Here is a 13,448-nt window from a genome sequence, read left to right as displayed (position 1 = left end):
CCTTTACACTCCCAAGATGGCATCTGAGGAAAAAGTGGTTATTTTGTGAAATGATTCTTGCGACATCGTCTATATTCGTGTGCAAAATATGGCAAAGATAGGACAGGTATTCACCAAGATGCAAAATGCAAAGTCTTAGGTACAACATAAAATCTGGGAGAAATTCACCGAAGGGTAAGTGAGAGCTAGTGCTCGATAAAGAAAAGCATGTCGATTTTCACATTAAAAAAAAATCCCTCCCATAGAGATAACACGTCATAACGAAAATACAGAAAGAAGTACATATGACCTTTGACCTCACTTTGCACACCCAAGATGGCGTCTGAGCAAAAAGTGGTTATTTTGTGAAATGATCCTTGTTACATGGTCTTTGTGTGTGCAAAATATGGGAAAGATAGGACATGTATTCACCAAGATACAGGATGAAACATTTATGACCTTTGACCCTAATTTACATACCCAAGATGGTGTCTGATCAAGTAGTTGTTATTTTATGAAATAATGTACGTGACATGAACTAAACATGTGCAAAATATGGGATTGATAGCCATTGTTGTTGTTCATCTATTGCACAGAAAGTAGTAGAAAGAAAGAAAAATAAAGAAAAAAATATGTTATTTTATAGAAATTTGAAGGAGAAGCATAAAAAAATCAGAAAAAGATAAAGTTAGGAAGGGAGATTAAGACTAACTAAAGAAAAAGAAGAAAAAAGTGTTTAAAAAAATGAAAAAAAAATATTGGCAGGGGTGAGCCTCGAACCAGGGACCTTAGGATTACGAGTCGGATGCGCTATGCAATGACCTATTTCATGCTCCATAGGCCCTGTGTATTAAGCAAAATGACGCTGCATCGAAGCCACGTGCCATTTTCAACCAAGTTTTTCGACGTGATGCCGACGTCGTATGAAAAAATGAAGGGCACACTTACGATAGCCCAAAGTCTCAGCTACAACATACTAAAATCTGGGAAAAATTCACCGAAGCAAAAGTGAGCTAGTGCTCGAAAAAGAGAGTCATGTCAATTTTCACTGCCAGAAAAACTGCTCTCCCATAGAGATAACACGTAAACTGGTCAAATTCTACAAGGATACATTCAATCCATTTTTACGAGGCGATGACGTCATCCAATCAAAATGTTGTTTTTACATTAATGAAAGAACATTTCAGAAGCTACAACATACTGAAATATGGGAGAAAATTGGCAGAGGATAAGTGAGATACGCTCGAGTAAACTTGTAATTTGATGACGTCATTTTGAAAATTTACTTTTTTTACTTTATTAAGAAATTTGATATCTTTTAATCATTTTGTCAGCATTGCCTACCCATGAAATGACATGTACAACTCATCAGCTTTCAATATATGTAAAGAAAATGGGGGGTCACCGTCCATCCTGACGAGTAAAATCGGATTTAAAATTGGCAGTTTTTTGGCATAGTTGCACTGTATATCGCCATTGACGCGCGCGCGGAATTTCAACTTTGACGGCCCCGTATGACGTCATATTGAGTCGGATTGACTTGAAACGTGGTATAAATATTCCTTGACATTTCAGACATGCGATCAAAGTGAAAAAACTGGAAATTTCAATTGCATATGAGCTGTGCGTGCGTATATGCGCGCGCGCGTACGCGTCCGTCCGATTTTTTCAATTTTTCAAAAAATGCTCCAAATGGTCTGAAACGTGTGCAAAAAAATTTTGAGCTCGATTGGAGCATACAAATATTTCAACGCGCGCGTACGCGCACGTTTTAAGAGAAAATATGAATTTTGAGAACATGAGTAGAATGCGCATAACTTTAAATATATGTGACGTAAATTTCATTGAAAAATTCCATTTCATTAATGAGATATGATTGAGAATGTGTTTTCATATAATGACGTCATAGTGACGTCACGGTCGACTGATCACAATGATACATTAGATTTGCCGTCTTTGGGACATGATGCATACATGATATAATTTTGAAATTGACAGGCAGCGGAATTTCTGAGCTAACCTCTGCACAACTTTTGAGGAGAAATAAAGAAGAAGAAGAAAAACTAGAGATTGTAATTTGTCATTACTGACAAATTAAGGTGATCCGATTTTTTTTTCATCAATGATTCGAGACCTGATCGCAATAGGCATGACCATACAGGTTTCGTCTGTTGTTAAAAACGTTGGCCGTGTGATGTTTGAATTCTCGTTTAGAAAAGGGAGTCATATCTGCCATCTTTGGTACCAAATTCCGTATACACTAGATAACGAAGATACAACAACAAATACATACGACCTTTGACCCACCTTTACACTCCCAAGATGGCATCTGAGGAAAAAGTGGTTATTTTGTGAAATGATTCTTGCGACATCGTCTATACGTGTGCAAAATATGGGAAAGATAGGACAGGTATTCGCCAAGATACAAGATGAAACATTTATGACCTTTGACCCTAATTTACATACCCAAGATGTTGTCCGATCAAGTAGTTGTTATTTTATGAAATAATGTACGTGACATGAACTAAACATGTGCAGAATATGGGGGTGATAGGGCGTGTTTTTCTTGAGTTATTGCAAAGAAAGTTGCAGAAAGAAAGAAATATCTCAATACATAGAAGATAAGCTTTAATTTCAACCAAGTTTTTTATCGTGATCCCGACATCCTATGAAATAACAAAATGAAATAGCGCAAAGTCTCAGCTACAACATATTAAAATCTGGGAGAAATTTACCGAAGGGTATGTGAGCTAGTGCTCGATAAAGACAATCATGTCAATTTTCACATTTAAAAAAATTCCCTCCCATAGAGATAACACGTCATAACGAAGAAACAAAAAGAAGTACATATGACCTTTGACCTCAATTTGCACAGACAAGATGGCATCTGAGTAAAAAGTGGTTATTTTGTGAAATGATCCTTGTAACATGGTCTTTGCGTTTGCAAAATATGGGAAAGATAAGACATGTATTCACTAAGATATAGGATGAAACACTTATGACCTTTGACCCTAATTTACATACCCAAGATGGTGTCCGATCAAGTAGTTGTTATTTTATGAAATAATGTACGTGACATGAACTAAACATGTGCAAAATATAGAAGTGATAGGGCGTGTTTTTCTTGAGTTATTGCAAAGAAAGTTGCAGAAAGAAAGAAATATCTCAATACATCGAAGATAAGCCTGAATTTCAACCAAAATTTTTGACGTGATCCCGACATCGTATGAAAAAACGAAGGGCACACTTACGGTAGCGTAAAGTCTCAGCTACAACATATCGAAATCTGGGAGAAATTTACCGAAGGGTAAGTGAGCTAGTGCTCGATAAAGATAGTCATGTCAATTTTCATTTCCAGAAAAACTGCACTCCCATAGAGATAACACGTAAACTGGTCAAATTTAACAAGGTTACTTTCAATCCATTTTTACGAGGTGATACCGTTATTCAATCAAAATGTTGTAATTTTATGTTTGAAAGAACATTAAATAAGCTACAACATACTGAAATCTGGGTGAAAATTGACAAAGGACTAGTGAGATACGCTCAAATAAACTTAAAATTTGATGACGTCATTTTGAAAATTTACTTTTTTTACTTTATTAAGAAATTTGCTATCTTTTAATCATTTTGTCAGCATTGCCACCCCATGAAATGACATGTACAACTCATCAGGTTTTAAAATATGTAAAGAAAATGGGGGGTCACCGTCCATCCTGACGAGTAAAATCGAATTTAAAATTAGCAGTTTTTTGGCATAGTTGCACTGTATATCGCCATTGACGCGCGCGCAGAATTTCAACTTTGACGGGCCCGTATGACGTCATATTGGGTCGCATTGATTTGAAACTTGGTATAAATATTCCTTAACATTTCAGACATCCGATCAAAGTGAAAAAACTGGAAATTTCAATTGCACATGAGCTGTGCGTGCGTATATGCGCGCGCGCGTACGCGTCCGTCCGATTTTTTCAATTTTTCAAAAAATGCTCTAAATGGTCTGAAACGTGTGCAAAAAAATTTTGAGCTCGATTGGAGCATACAAATATTTCAACGCGCGCGTACGCGCACGTTTTAAGAGAAAATATGAATTTTGAGAACATGAGTAGAATGCGCATAATTTGAAATATATGTGACGTAAATTTCATTGAAAAATTTCATTCCATTAATGAGATATGATTGAGAATGTGTTTTCATATAATGACGTCATAGTGACGTCACGGTCGACTGATCACTATGATACATTAGATTTTTCGTCTTTGGGACATGATGCATACATGGTATAATTTTGAAATTGATAGGCAGCGGACTTTCTGAGCTAACCTCTGCACAACTTTTGCGGAGAAATAAAGAAATAAAGAAGAAGAAAGAATCCGTACAGATACAGAAGGTGATCCGAAGGATACTCGGATCACCTAACTAGAGATTGTAATTTGTCATCACTGACAAATTAAGGTGATCCGATTTTTTTTTTAATCAATGATTCAAGTCCTGATCGCAATAGGCATGACCATGACAGGTTTCATCTGTGTTCAGAGACATTGGCCGTGTGATGTTTGGATTCTCATTTAGAAAAGGGAGTCATATCTGCCATCTTTGGTACCAAATTCTGTATACACTGAATAACGAAGATACAGCAATGAATACATATGACCTTTGACCCACCTTTGCACTCCCAAGATTGCATCTGGTGAAATAGTGGTTATTTTGTGAAATGATTCTCGCGACATCGTCTATACGTGTGGAAAATATGGGAAAGATAGGACAGGTACTCACTAAGATACAAGATAAAACATTTATGACTTTTGACCCTAATTTACATACCCAAGATGTTGTCTGATCTAGTAGTTGTTATTTTATGAAATAATGTACGAGACATGAACTAAACATGTGCAAAATATGGGGGTGATAGGGCGTGTTTTTCTTGAGTTATTGCAAAGAAAGTTGCAGAAAGAAAGAAATATCTCAATACATAGAAGATAAGCTTTAATTTCAACCAATTTTTTATCGTAATCCCGACATCGTATGAAAAAACAAAGGAAATGAAACGATAGCGCAAAGTCTCAGCTACAACATATTAAAATCTGGGAGAAATTCACCGAAGGGTAAGTGAGCTAGTGCTCGATAAAGACAATCATGTCAATTTTCACATTAAAGAAAATTCCCTCCCATAGAGATAACACGTCATAACGAAGATACAAAAAGAAGTACATATGACCTTTGACCTCAATTTGCACAGACAAGATGGCATCTGAGCAAAAAGTGGTTATTTTGTGAAATGATTCTTGTAACATGGTCTTTGCGTGTGCAAAATATGGGAAAGATAGGACATGTATTCACTAAGATACAGGGTGAAACACTTATGACCTTTGACCCTACTTTACATACCCAAGATGGTGTCCGATCAAGTAGTTGTTATTTTATGAAATAATGTACGTGACATGAACTAAACATGTGCAAAATATAGAAGTGATAGAGGCCGTTTTTCTTGAGTTATTGCAAAGAAAGTTGCAGAAAGAAAGAAATATCTCAATACATCGAAGATAAGCCTGAATTTCAACCCAATTTTTTGACGTGATTCCGACATCGTATGAAAAAACAAAGGGCACACTTACGGTAGGGTAAAGTCTCAGCTACAACATATTAAAATCTGGGAGAAATTTACCGAAGCTTAAGTGAGCTAGTGCTCGATAAAGATAGTCATGTCAATTTTCATTTCCAGAAAAACTGCACTCCCATAGAGATAACACGTAAACTGGTCAAATTTGACAAGATTACTTTTAATCCACTTTTACGAGGTGATACCGTTATCCAATCAAAATTTTGTTATTTTATGTTTGAAAGAACATTAAATAAGCTACATCATACTGAAATCTGGGTGAAAATTGACAAAGGACTAGTGAGATACGCTCGAATGAACTTGAAATTTGATGACGTCATTTTGAAAATTTACTTTTTTACTTTATTAAGAAATTTGATATCTTTTAATCATTTTGTCAGCATTGCCAGCCCATGAAATGACATGTACAACTCATCAGCTTTCAAAATATGTACAGAAAATGGGGGGTTACCGTCCATCCTGACGAGTAAAATCGGATTTAAAATTGGCGTTTTTTTGGCATCGTTGCACTGTATATCGCCATTGACGCGCGCGCGGAATTTCAACTTTGACGGGCCCGTATGACCTCATATTGAGTCGGATTGACTTGAAACTTGGTAGAAATATTCCTTGACATTTCAGGCAGCCGATAAGTGTGAAAAAACGGGAAATTTCTATTGCATATAAGCTGTGCGTGCGTATATGAGCGCGCGCGTACGCGTCCGTCCAATTTTTTCAATTTTTTAAAAAATGCTCCAAATGGTCTGAAACGTGTGCAAAAAAAATTTGAGCTCGATTTGAGCATACAAATATTTCAACGCGCGCGTACGCGCGCGTTTTAAGATATAGATGAATTTTGAGAATGTGAGTAGAATGCGCTTGACTTGATCTATATGTGACGTAAATTTAATTGAAAAATTCCATTCCATTAATGAGATATGAATGAAAATGTGTTTTCATATAATGACGTCATAGTGACGTCACGGTCGACTGATCACAATGATTTTACAAGATTTGTCGTCTTTGGGTCACCATACATATATGGTATAAGTTTGACATTGATAGGCAATGCACTTTCTGAGCTAACCTCTGCACAACTTTTGGGGAGAAATAAAGAAAACTAGAGATTGTAATTTGTCATTACTGACAAATTAAGGTGATCCGATTTTTTTTTCATCAATGATTCGAGACCTGATCGCAATAGGCATGACCATACAGGTTTCGTCTGTTGTTAAAAACGTTGGCCGTGTGATGTTTGAATTCTCGTTTAGAAAAGGGAGTCATATCTGCCATCTTTGGTACCAAATTCCGTATACACTAGATAACGAAGATACAACAACAAATACATACGACCTTTGACCCACCTTTACACTCCCAAGATGGCATCTGAGGAAAAAGTGGTTATTTTGTGAAATGATTCTTGCGACATCGTCTATACGTGTGCAAAATATGGGAAAGATAGGACAGGTATTCGCCAAGATGCAAGATGAAACATTTATGACCTTTGACCCTAATTTACATACCCAAGATGTTGTCCGATCAAGTAGTTGTTATTTTATGAAATAATGTACGTGACATGAACTAAACATGTGCAGAATATGGGGGTGATAGGGCGTGTTTTTCTTGAGTTATTGCAAAGAAAGTTGCAGAAAGAAAGAAATATCTCAATACATAGAAGATAAGCTTTAATTTCAACCAAGTTTTTTATCGTGATCCCGACATCCTATGAAATAACAAAATGAAATAGCGCAAAGTCTCAGCTACAACATATTAAAATCTGGGAGAAATTTACCGAAGGGTATGTGAGCTAGTGCTCGATAAAGACAATCATGTCAATTTTCACATTTAAAAAAATTCCCTCCCATAGAGATAACACGTCATAACGAAGAAACAAAAAGAAGTACATATGACCTTTGACCTCAATTTGCACAGACAAGATGGCATCTGAGTAAAAAGTGGTTATTTTGTGAAATGATCCTTGTAACATGGTCTTTGCGTTTGCAAAATATGGGAAAGATAAGACATGTATTCACAAAGATATAGGATGAAACACTTATGACCTTTGACCCTAATTTACATACCCAAGATGGTGTCCGATCAAGTAGTTGTTATTTTATGAAATAATGTACGTGACATGAACTAAACATGTGCAAAATATAGAAGTGATAGGGCGTGTTTTTCTTGAGTTATTGCAAAGAAAGTTGCAGAAAGAAAGAAATATCTCAATACATCGAAGATAAGCCTGAATTTCAACCAAAATTTTTGACGTGATCCCGACATCGTATGAAAAAACGAAGGGCACACTTACGGTAGCGTAAAGTCTCAGCTACAACATATCGAAATCTGGGAGAAATTTACCGAAGGGTAAGTGAGCTAGTGCTCGATAAAGATAGTCATGTCAATTTTCATTTCCAGAAAAACTGCACTCCCATAGAGATAACACGTAAACTGGTCAAATTTAACAAGGTTACTTTCAATCCATTTTTACGAGGTGATACCGTTATTCAATCAAAATGTTGTAATTTTATGTTTGAAAGAACATTAAATAAGCTACAACATACTGAAATCTGGGTGAAAATTGACAAAGGACTAGTGAGATACGCTCAAATAAACTTGAAATTTGATGACGTCATTTTGAAAATTTACTTTTTTTACTTTATTAAGAAATTTGCTATCTTTTAATCATTTTACAGCATTGCCACCCCATGAAATGACATGTACAACTCATCAGGTTTTAAAATATGTAAAGAAAATGGGGGGTCACCGTCCATCCTGACGAGTAAAATCGAATTTAAAATTAGCAGTTTTTTGGCATAGTTGCACTGTATATCGCCATTGACGCGCGCGCAGAATTTCAACTTTGACGGGCCCGTATGACGTCATATTGGGTCGCATTGATTTGAAACTTGGTATAAATATTCCTTAACATTTCAGACATCCGATCAAAGTGAAAAAACTGGAAATTTCAATTGCACATGAGCTGTGCGTGCGTATATGCGCGCGCGCGTACGCGTCCGTCCGATTTTTTCAATTTTTCAAAAAATGCTCTAAATGGTCTGAAACGTGTGCAAAAAAATTTTGAGCTCGATTGGAGCATACAAATATTTCAACGCGCGCGTACGCGCACGTTTTAAGAGAAAATATGAATTTTGAGAACATGAGTAGAATGCGCATAATTTGAAATATATGTGACGTAAATTTCATTGAAAAATTTCATTCCATTAATGAGATATGATTGAGAATGTGTTTTCATATAATGACGTCATAGTGACGTCACGGTCGACTGATCACAATGATACATTAGATTTTTCGTCTTTGGGACATGATGCATACATGGTATAATTTTGAAATTGATAGGCAGCGGACTTTCTGAGCTAACCTCTGCACAACTTTTGCGGAGAAATAAAGAAACAAAGAAGAAGAAAGAATCCGTACAGATACAGAAGGTGATCCGAAGGATACTCGGATCACCTAAAAAAGAAGAAAGAATCCGTACAGATACAGAAGGTGATCCGAGAGGATACTCGGATCACCTAACTAGAGATTGTAATTTGTCATTACTGACAAATTAAGGTGATCCGATTTTTTTTTTCATCAATGATTCGAGTCCTGATCGCAATAGGCATGACCATACAGGTTTCGTCTGTTGTTAAAAACGTTGGCCTTGTGATGTTTGAATTCTCGTTTAGAAAAGGGAGTCATATCTGCCATCTTTGGTACCAAATTCCGTATACACAAGATAACGAAGATACAACAACAAATACATACGACCTTTGACCCACCTTTACACTCCCAAGATGGCATCTGAGGAAAAAGTGGTTATTTTGTGAAATGATTCTTGCGACATCGTCTATACGTGTGCAAAATATGGGAAAGATAGGACAGGTATTCGCCAAGATACAAGATGAAACATTTATGACCTTTGACCCTAATTTACATACCCAAGATGTTGTCCGATCAAGTAGTTGTTATTTTATGAAATAATGTACGTGACATGAACTAAACATGTGCAGAATATGGGGGTGATAGGGCGTGTTTTTCTTGAGTTATTGCAAAGAAAGTTGCAGAAAGAAAGAAATATCTCAATACATAGAAGATAAGCTTTAATTTCAACCAAGTTTTTTATCGTGATCCCGACATCGTATGAAAAAAACAAAATGAAATTTGACGATAGCGCAAAGTCTCAGCTACAACATATTAAAATCTGGAAGAAATTCACCGAAGGGTAAGTGAGCTAGTGCTCGATAAAGACAATCATGTCAATTTTCACATTTAAAAAAATTCCCTCCCATAGAGATAACACGTCATAACGAAGATACAAAAAGAAGTACATATGACCTTTGACCTCAATTTGCACAGACAAGATGGCATCTGAGTAAAAAGTGGTTATTTTGTGAAATGATCCTTGTAACATGGTCTTTGCGTTTGCAAAATATGGGAAAGATAAGACATGTATTCACTAAGATACAGGATGAAACACTTATGACCTTTGACCCTAATTTACATACCCAAGATGGTGTCCGATCAAGTAGTTGTTATTTTATGAAATAATGTACGTGACATGAACTAAACATGTGCAAAGTATAGAAGTGATAGGGCGTGTTTTTCTTGAGTTATTGCAAAGAAAGTTGCAGAAAAAAAGAAATATCTCAATACATCGAAGATAAGCCTGAATTTCAACCAAAATTTTTGACGTGATCCCGACATCGTATGAAAAAACGAAGGGCACACTTACGGTAGCGTAAAGTCTCAGCTACAACATATCAAAATCTGGGAGAAATTTACCGAAGGGTAAGTGAGCTAGTGCTCGATAAAGATAGTCATGTCAATTTTCATTTCCAGAAAAACTGCACTCCCATAGAGATAACACGTAAACTGGTCAAATTTGACAAGGTTACTTTCAATCCATTTTTACGAGGTGATACCGTTATTCAATCAAAATTTTGTAATTTTATGTTTGAAAGAACATTAAATAAGCTACAACATACTGAAATCTGGGTGAAAATTGACAAAGGACTAGTGAGATACGCTCAAATGAACTTGAAATTTGATGACGTCATTTTGAAAATTTACTTTTTTTACTTTATTAAGAAATTTGCTATCTTTTAATCATTTTGTCAGCATTGCCACCCCATGAAATGACATGTACAACTCATCAGGTTTTAAAATATGTAAAGAAAATGGGGGGTCACCGTCCATCCTGACGAGTAAAATCGAATTTAAAATTAGCAGTTTTTTGGCATAGTTGCACTGTATATCGCCATTGACGCGCGCGCAGAATTTCAACTTTGACGGGCCCGTATGACGTCATATTGGGTCGCATTGATTTGAAACTTGGTATAAATATTCCTTAACATTTCAGACATCCGATCAAAGTGAAAAAACTGGAAATTTCAATTGCACATGAGCTGTGCGTGCGTATATGCGCGCGCGCGTACGCGTCCGTCCGATTTTTTCAATTTTTTAAAAAATGCTCTAAATGGTCTGAAACGTGTGCAAAAAAATTTTGAGCTCGATTGGAGCATACAAATATTTCAACGCGCGCGTACGCGCACGTTTTAATAGAAAATATGAATTTTGAGAACATGAGTAGAATGCGCATAATTTGAAATATATGTGACGTAAATTTCATTGAAAAATTTCATTCCATTAAAGAGATATGATTGAGAATGTGTTTTCATATAATGACGTCATAGTGACGTCACGGTCGACTGATCACAATGATACATTAGATTTTTCGTCTTTGGGACATGATGCATACATGGTATAATTTTGAAATTGATAGGCAGCGGACTTTCTGAGCTAACCTCTGCACAACTTTTGCGGAGAAATAAAGAAACAAAGAAGAAGAAAGAATCCGTACAGATACAGAAGGTGATCCGAAGGATACTCGGATCACCTAACAAAGAATCCGTACAGATACAGAAGGTGATCCGAGAGGATACTCGGATCACCTAACTAGAGATTGTAATTTGTCATTACTGACAAATTAAGGTGATCCGATTTTTTTTTATCAATGATTCGAGTCCTGATCGCAATACGCATGACCATACAGGTTTCATATGTGTTTAGAGACATTGGCCGGGTGATGTTTGGGTTCTCATTTAGAAAAGGGAGTCACATCTGCCATCTTTCGTACCAAATTCTGCGTACACTAGATAACGAAGATACAGCAAGAAATACATATGACCTTTGACTCAACTTTACACTCCCAAGATGGCATCTGAGGAAGAAGTCGTTATTTTGTGAAATGATTCTTCCGACATCGTCTATACGTGTGCAAATTATGGGGAAAATAGGACAGGTATTTACCAAGATACAAGATGAAACATTTATGACTTTTGACCCTAATTTACATACCCAAGATGGTGTCTGATCAAGTAGTTGGTATTTTATAAAATAATGTGCGTGACATGAGCTAAACATGTGCGAAATATGGGGGTGTTAAGGGCTGTTTTTCTTGAGTTACTGCAAAGAAAGTTGCAGAAAGAAAGATATATCTCAATACATCGAAGTTAAGCTTTCAGTTTAACCAAGTTTTTAACGTGATTCCGGACATCGTGTGGGAAAACGAAGGACACTCATACGATAGCGCAAAGCCTCAGCTACAACATAGCAATATTTGAGAGAAATTCACGGAGGGTAAGTTAGCCGGTGCTCGATAAAGACAATCATGTCAACTTTCACATCCAGAAAAATTCCCTCCCGTATGTACGTCATAACGAAGATATCTGTAGAAAGAAGTACACCACCTTTGAACCCACTTTGCACAGACAAGATGGCATCTGAGCAAAAAGTGGTTATTTTGTGAAATGATTTTTGTAACACGGTCTTTGCATTGTAAAATATGAGGAAGGTAGGTCATGTATTCACCAAGATGGAGGATGAAACATCTATCACCTTTGACCCTAATTTATTCATACCGAAAAATGGCAGATATGACTCCTTTTTCTAAATGAGAATCCAAACATCACACGGCCAATGTCTCTAAACACATTTGAAACCTACATGGTCATCCTATTATTGCGATCAGGAATCGAAGCATTGATTAAAAAAAAAATCGGAACACCTTAATTTGTCAGTCATGACAAATTACAATCTCTATGGTTTTGTGAAACGATTCTTGGGCATTGTCTATACGTGTGCAAAATATGTGGAAGATAGGACAGGTGTTTACCAAGATGCAGGATGAAACATTTATGACCTTTGTCTCTACTTTACATACCCAAGATGTGTCCGATCAAGAAGTTGTTATGTTATAAAATAATGTTCATGGCATAAAGTAAACATGTTCAAAATATGGTTGTGATAGGGGCCGTTTTTTTTTTAGTTATTGCAAAGAAAGTTGCAGAAAGAAAGAAATATCTCAGTACATTGAAGATAAGCTTTAATTTCAACCAAGTTTTCTAACGTGATCACAACATTGCATGAAAAAAACGAAGGGCACGCATACGATAGCGCAAAGTCTCAGCTGCAACATATTAAAATCTGGGAGAAATTCACTGAAGGGTGAGTGAGCAAGTGCTTGATAAAGGGGATCATGTCAATTTTCACTTCTAATCCCGACATCGTGTGAAAACACGGAGGACGCTCACACTACAGCTCATAGTGTCAGCTACAACATATTAAAATGTGGGAGAAATTCACTTGAGGGTAAGTGAGCTAGTGCTCGATGAAGACAATCATGTCAATTTTCATATCTGGGAAAATTCCTTCCTATAGAGATAACACGTACGTCATGAAGATACAGAAAGAAGTGCCTGGTGCAGTACGTATGGCGTACGTTTGACTCCACTTTGCACAGGCTAGATGGTATGTGAGCAAAAAGCAGTTATTTTGTGAGATGTTTCTTGCAAAATGGTCTTTGCGT

The sequence above is a fragment of the Diadema antillarum genome, unplaced genomic scaffold, assembly GCF_040938485.1.
Source record: "Diadema antillarum isolate AM-2024a unplaced genomic scaffold, OU_Dant_1.0 seq00000429_RagTag, whole genome shotgun sequence".
NCBI classification, from domain to species: Eukaryota; Metazoa; Echinodermata; class Echinoidea; order Diadematoida; family Diadematidae; genus Diadema; species Diadema antillarum.
Note: the sequence above shows the minus strand (reverse complement) of the source record.